The following is a 6251-nucleotide window of genomic DNA, read 5'->3' on the forward strand; positions in this document are numbered from 1 at the left end:
GGCCCTCACACACTATAATGTCCTCCTTGTGGCCCCCACACACTATAATGTCCTCCTTGTGGCCCTCACACACTATAATGTCCTCCTTGTGGCCCTCACACACTATAATGTCCTCCTTGTGGCCCTGTTGGAGGCTGCAATAGACACATGGACATGGACCCCATAGACTATAATAACACAATAGTGTATCGAGCATCCCACCACTGTCACCTTCTTTAGTAGTCTGAAGTTGTTGACAGTCTGGAAACTTGAGAACTGGAGACAATCAGCAGCAGTGGAAACATCCAGCACCCCCAAGAGGTGAAGCAAATAGGAAGAACGACCAGTGGATGGAAAGGATGCATTGGACAGCGTTTCGGGGAATCCCCCTTTATCAAGTGTATAACCAATACACACGCGTATCCTATTCATACAAAGAGACAAGAACCAAAAAACCACATATAAGAGTCAAAAACGTAACAAGACCTGACGCAGAGGTCATATAAAAATAATAATAAAAGACATAACCATAGTTGTACATATATTTGTGTAGAAAATAACTATACCCCATCCATTGGTCTATCAAAAAATATCATTATACAGATGCAGAAAGATGGCTATTATCACACAGGTTGTAAGATATACATAAATGATGTGCACCATAACCTCCTAGGCACTGATACAATGGGATTAATACCAGGCTGACGGACTTCTATAGCTTAATTATCATATTATGTCAATATATTCCGTGTATTTAGGGAAGCTGAGGATCTTACCTTACAGGTTGTCTAACGACAGGCTTCCTGCAGGAGCTTACAGTGTGCAAAGATGCGTAGGGAGGATGGCGTGAGTGTAAAACGCAGGCTCTTTAAACATTCTAATTGCGCGCATAAGTCTGTATGCAACTGCGCATGCGTCCTAAGATCTCATTCTTGTTAGTAGGTTGTCTAATAAATAAATGTCTGTTCTAGGCCCTGGTGTGAGTGAAATAGGGCCGAACATAGTAGGCATAGCTTTTGGTGAAAAAACAAAGAAATGGCTATGACTCGCGCAGCCCGATTTTTTTTTTTTTTTTTTTTGTATCAATAGGATACGCGTGTGTATTGGTTATACTCTTGATAAAGGAGGATTCCCCAAAACGCTGTCCAATGCGTCGTGTGTAAGAAACCTCAATAAAGTTCATGTTTATTCAATGTTTATGGAGTAGCGCAGTGTCCTTTCCATCCACCGGTCATTCTTCCCATAGACTATAATGGCCCCCTTAGAATATGGGGTCTGTGTGTTTTTCGCACAGTGTCTGCATGACTCATGTGGAAAATACAAGCTCACCCCTTGTCAATGCGTTTGGTATTCCGTTCAACGGAATACCAAACGCGGATGTGAACCAGGCCTAACATTGCAGTACTTACAATCTCTTACGAGAGTTGGCACCCAGTGGTTGGATCACAACTGTAACATTGAAGGGAAATTCCTTTGACAAAGAACAGCTCTCAGTGTCTTCATCTATTGAAGGGCAATATTCATATCCAGATGTGCCAATAAGATCAGAGAATTCTTCCAAATACTCAATTATTTCAGCACAATCACTTGTACGCCTGTGAAACGCCATGTTGGCCTCTTCAAACAGAATCCTTCCGCCAAAGCAGATGTCTGAATTGGTGCATGCCCACACTGATTCAGACAGCTGCTTTATTGGCGGAAGGAGATGGAACCTTTTTCTCTGAACTGCTAAGAAATTTGAAGATGGAACTATTTTGCATTCACGTTTTCTCAGTGAATGTCGCAGGTAATGCTATACTGCTCAAACTGCATGTAGATTGATCTACAAAGAACCACGTGCTACTATTAACTCCTTTATGACAAAATGTGGAGATAGAACCTTCTTGATCTAACGCAGTGACTTATGTGATGCTTCTCTTGAAGCAGCTCGTCGTTCTTCTAAGGCTGCTGCTAATATTGTATTCCTGGAACACTGAGCCCGCTTCTAAAAAGGCTGTGATTGTTCTTCCTTTTTCTCAGGGTGAGCAGGGCTGTCTCTTTGGTAGGGGATTGGAAAGGCTAATTTCCGAAGCTACTGTGGGTAAGAGTTCTCTTCTTCCTCAGACACGTTCAAGGCGTCAGCCTGCTTCTTCTTCTGGCCATTTCCAGCGTGTGGTTTTTTTCAGGGCTCTTCCTGTTTCGGAGGACAATCCCTCAGGATTCGCGCTCCTAGAAGCCATCCTTTAAGCCTAGACCTGCCTCGTAGGCCTGCTCTAAGTCTTCCAGGTCTGGCACTGCCAAGCCCTCCTCTTCATGGTCTTGCCCCACCCAGGGTTTCTTGGGGGGGGGGGTCATCTGTTTCCCTTCCGGGAGCTTTGACTTACCTGGGTTCGGGAGGTGTTGTCGACCGGCTACTCCATAGAATTTTCCACCCATCCAAGAGGAAGTTTTTGGGTTTTTTTATGGAGTTTCTGGGTATGATTTTGGAAACCTGTCAGGGCAAGATTCTTCTTCCAGAATACAAGATTCGGGCTCTTCAGTCCAGTGTGTCGTGTCTGCAGTAGAGGTCTCCGTGTTCCCTCTGGTTCTTCATGTGAGTCCTAGGCTTGATGGTCTCATCTTTCTAGGCCGTTCCTTTTGCCCAGTTCCACTCGCAGCCTCTTTAGCTGGCGATTTTGGCGCTTTGGGATTGGTTCCAGTCCAACCTGGATCGCTTACTTCTTCTGCCCCCTCAAGTTTGTCTCGAGCTTCTCTGGTGGCTCTCTTCCCTGGGAATTTCCCTGGGGAAGTCCTTTCTTCAAATTCACTGGCAGGTAGTCACCACCGACACCAGACTTTCCAGCTGGGGGGCAGTGTTTGGAGTTCAGAATGTTCAGGGCCGGTGATCCTCGAAAGAAACCTCTCTCCAAATCAATCTTCTGGAACTGAGGGCCATCTTTTGGGTATGTGTCACTGGACCCCCCTTCTCCAGGGTCGGTCGGTCCGCATTCAGTCCAGCTCCACTGCCGTCGTCTACTTGAATCGACAGGGCAGGAGCCGGGCAGCTTTTCTGGAGGTCCCCGCTCCTTGAGGTGGGCAGAGCTTCCCGTTCCTGCTCTCTCAGCAGTCCACATTCTGGGGGTGGACAATTGGGCTGCGGCAGCCGGGAAAGTCTCGACCCAGGCGAGTGGTCCCTTCATCAAGAGATCGTTCTTCAGCTGAGCGCCAGGTGGGGCCTTCTGGATATCGACCTCTTTGCTCTTAAAATCACAAGCTTCCTCTCTACGTGGCCAGATCCAGGGACCCTCAAGCATTCACTGCCGATGCTCTCATGATTCTCTGGTCGATTTTCAGCTTCTGTATCTGTTCCCCCTCTTCCTCTCCTCCCTCGAATCCTCAAGAAACTCAACGTCAAGGGAGTTCCTGGTAGCACCGCCGGGCCTGGTACGCAGATCTCATGTTTCTGTTGGCAGACGCTCCTTGGTGTCTTTCTCTGCGAGTGGATCTTCTGTCTCAAGGGCCGCTATTCTACCCCACCTTATGTCAGCTGAGTTTAACGGCGTGGCTGTTGAAGCCGAGGTTTCCTGAACCTGTCATTCAGACTATACTCAAGGCCAAGAAACCTCAGTCGGCAAAAATTTACCATCACACTTGGAAGTCTTATGTCCACCGGTGTGAAGCTGAAGATTGTCATCCTCTTTCCTTTTCCTTGCCCAGGTTCCTGGCTTTTCTTTAGTCTGGGTTGGATCAGGGTCTTGGCGTTCTACCCTGAAGGGTTAGATCTCTGCGCTTTCTATTCTTTTCCAGAGTCCTGGACTTTCTTCCTCAGGTGATGACATTTTTCCAGGGTGTGGCTCACTGCGTCCCTCCCTACTGGCTGCCAGTTGATCCTTGGGATCTTAGCCTCGTTCTTGAGGTACTTCAGGTCCACCCCCTTGAGCTTTGGAAGGAATCTATCCGTTTTCTTTCCTGGAAAGCGGCCTTTCTTCTTGCTAGCACTTCTATTTGTAGGGTTTTCGAGATGGCGACTTTGTTGTGCAGGTCTCCATTTTTGGTTCTTCACAAGGACAAGGTTGTTCTTCGTCCTCTACCATCTTCTCTCCCTGAGGTGATGTCCTCTTTTCTCTGTCTTGCTGTCTTTTTGTTCTGATCCGAAGCATCCTTGTGTTTCCTTCACTACCTGGATGTTGTCCGGGTCTGCTTGGCTCTCACAGATCCTTTTGCTTTTTTGTTCTTCCAGAGGGCTCTAGGAAGGACTTGCCTTCTTCCAAAGTTTCCATCTCTAGATGGATTCGGCCTGTCATTAAGGAGGCTTATTGGTTGTAGGGTATTTAATAATGAGGAGGATAGTAGAATATTACAAGGGGATCTAAGGAAACTGGAAGCATGGGCAGAGACTTGGCAAATGAAGTTTAACGTTGACAAATGTAAAGTAATGCACTTTGGTCGATGTAATAAAATGTCTGACTATGTACTTAATAGTAAATTACTGGGTAAGACTGCCAATGAAAAAGACTTAGGGATTTTGGTGGACAGCAAGCTTACCTTTAATGACCAGTGCCAGGCAGCTGCTGCCAAGGCAAATAAAGTTATGGGATGCATCAAAAGAGGTCTAGATTCTCATGACAAGGACATAGTTATGCCTCTATACATATCACTGGTACGGCCACACTTAGAATATTGTGCGCAATTTTGGGCCCCGATATACAAGAAAGACATAAGTGAACTTGAAAAAGTGCAAAGATGGGCAACCAAAATGATTAGGGGAATGGGTGGACTGGAGTACAACGATAGGTTAACAAACTTGGGGTTATTCAGTTTAGAGAGAAGACGATCTAATAACAATGTACAAATACATGAAGGGACAATACAAAGAACTTTCTAAGGGTATTTTACTCCTAGGCCAGTGACAGTGACAAGAGGACATCCTCTACGTCTGGAGGAGAGAAGGTTTCACCAGAAACATAGAAGGGGATTCTTCACAGTAAGAACAACGAGGCTCTGGAACTCTCTGCCCCGGGAAGTGGTGATGGCGGATTCACTGAACAAGTTCAAAGTGGGCCTGGATGCCTTTCTTGAAGAGAAAAATATAACAGGTTATGGTCTCTAGATTTTAAGGACACGTTGATCCAGGGTTTTATACTGCCAGATTGGAGTCGGGAAGGAATTTTTTTCCCCTGAAATAGGGCAATTGGCACGAGCCTCATGGGGTTTTTTGCCTTCCCCTGGATCAACACTAGGGATTGTAGGGTTATAGGTTGGACTTAATGGACTAATGTCTTTATCCAACCTCATCAACTATGTATGTAAGTACTATGTATGTAAGGGTAAGGATTCGCCCTTCCATATGATGGTACACTTTACATGGTTGTTGGTGCTGGGCTGTTCGGCATCAGGCTTCTGTTTCCCAGATCTGCAAGGCTGCCACTTGGGCTTCTGTGCACACTTTAACAAAATTTTACTACATCCCTTCTGTGTCTTCTGCCGATACCAGTTTGGGTTGCAAGGTTCTGCAGGCGGCAGTGCGTTGATTGTTCACATGCTTGTCTGTTTTTCCCTTTTCTCGTTGTTTCACTGGGGACACAGATCCCTCCCGTTATTGTTTTTCTGCACCGTGTTTTCTTGTTGTTTCTTCATGGGTTTAGGATTTGTTCGTGGTTGTTGGTTCTGTATTCGTTTTTCTTGTTTTTGGACTCTCTCCTACTGCTGTGGTACAAAACTGCCTGAGTGCACTGTCTGTGAGAGGGTATAGACTGTCTATGCGGAGCTGACAGCCTTCATTTTGCAAGTGACCAGGTCTATACCCAGGGGCTGTGTTCCCCAATAGAACAATGAGAAATGGATTTTACGGTGAGTACAAAAATCCCTTTGTCGTGTCTTTGTCAGTGAGGCTGTCAAGTGATGCTAGAACCCCAGCCCACGCCTCAGACACGTGTCTTCCTCCGTATATTCGCAGTGCATGTTACAAAGGACATTTTAGTAGTTCAATATTTGGTATCTGTTTTGTTAAAAAATAAAAATTTTGAATATTCCGTTTGACTTCAGCTCGTAATCGAATCGGTTCACTCATCTCTACTTTGAACCTGTTGTCAGATCAGTGGCACGTGATTCTCCAGTTTCCATGTTGGTTAATCCCAATGGCGCCATTTCTCCGCTCACAATACACCTTCACCAAAGCAGCGCACAAACAGTTCATTGTTGGAGAAATACTGTCACCCTTGGCCCGACAGCCAATAATCATCCCTTGTGCAACTCTGATAAATCGTCCCCTTTACCCGAGACAAAAATGAGATTCTGTTCAGCCTATCACACAC

General features: G+C 45.8%; 1 protein-coding gene and 1 pseudogene across 1 annotated transcript in view; both read right to left on the bottom strand.

The window, feature by feature from the left end:
- The window catches only part of LOC142190613 (gastrula zinc finger protein XlCGF66.1-like), a 410056-nt gene that overhangs the window by 240802 nt on the left and 163003 nt on the right, over nt 1–6251 (bottom strand). The gene's annotated exons all lie outside the window — the stretch shown is intronic.
- LOC142189797 (uncharacterized) overlaps nt 1–6251 on the bottom strand; it is a 373599-nt pseudogene that overhangs the window by 29494 nt on the left and 337854 nt on the right.

This window comes from Leptodactylus fuscus, chromosome 1, assembly GCF_031893055.1.
Source record: "Leptodactylus fuscus isolate aLepFus1 chromosome 1, aLepFus1.hap2, whole genome shotgun sequence".
NCBI classification, from domain to species: Eukaryota; Metazoa; Chordata; class Amphibia; order Anura; family Leptodactylidae; genus Leptodactylus; species Leptodactylus fuscus.